Below are 679 nucleotides of genomic sequence, written 5' to 3' on the forward strand. Positions count from 1 at the left end.
AAACTAATAAAAACAAATCTTAAAAAATAAAACTAATAAAAACAAATCTTAAAAAATAAAACTAACAAAAACATAATCTAAAATAATCTAAAAAACGCTTAAACCGATGTGGGAATCCGGATGTCAACATCCGTTTAAGGGTAAACGGAAGTCGCCATCCGTTTAGCGGTTTTACGAAAGTATTACTAACCTCAACTCGAAGAGGATCGCTGGTTAAAGGTTGGATACAACACCACCAATGCAATGCAGAGATATAATAATTCAAGGATAAATTCTTCCAGAAGAAATCGATAATAAATTTTTACTAAAGGATAAAATTGGAATAGAAAAAATAGAGCAAAGAGTAAAAATGGAATGAGAATGAGGGATAAAATTGGGGAGGTACAGGGAGTAACCCCTTGCGAGTAATAATGAATTTTGCACAAGGTAATGATAGTATAAATGTGAGGTTAGGATAAAGGATTTTTTTTCCTCCTTAAATCATATTCATTTTAAAATTACCTATATATCATACTTTGCATCATATTTACACAAATAACACACTTTTGATTTCAGCTCGGAATTTTGTTTCTCGACAATCAAATTCTGAGCTTTATTTTGTGTAATAGTGATTAAAATACAAGTTAGAATTCGGTTTCCCGTGAATTGAATTTTGAATTTGGTTTTCTTAATTTTATCT

The sequence above is a fragment of the Vigna radiata genome, chromosome 7, assembly GCF_000741045.1.
Source record: "Vigna radiata var. radiata cultivar VC1973A chromosome 7, Vradiata_ver6, whole genome shotgun sequence".
Taxonomy (NCBI): Eukaryota; Viridiplantae; Streptophyta; class Magnoliopsida; order Fabales; family Fabaceae; genus Vigna; species Vigna radiata.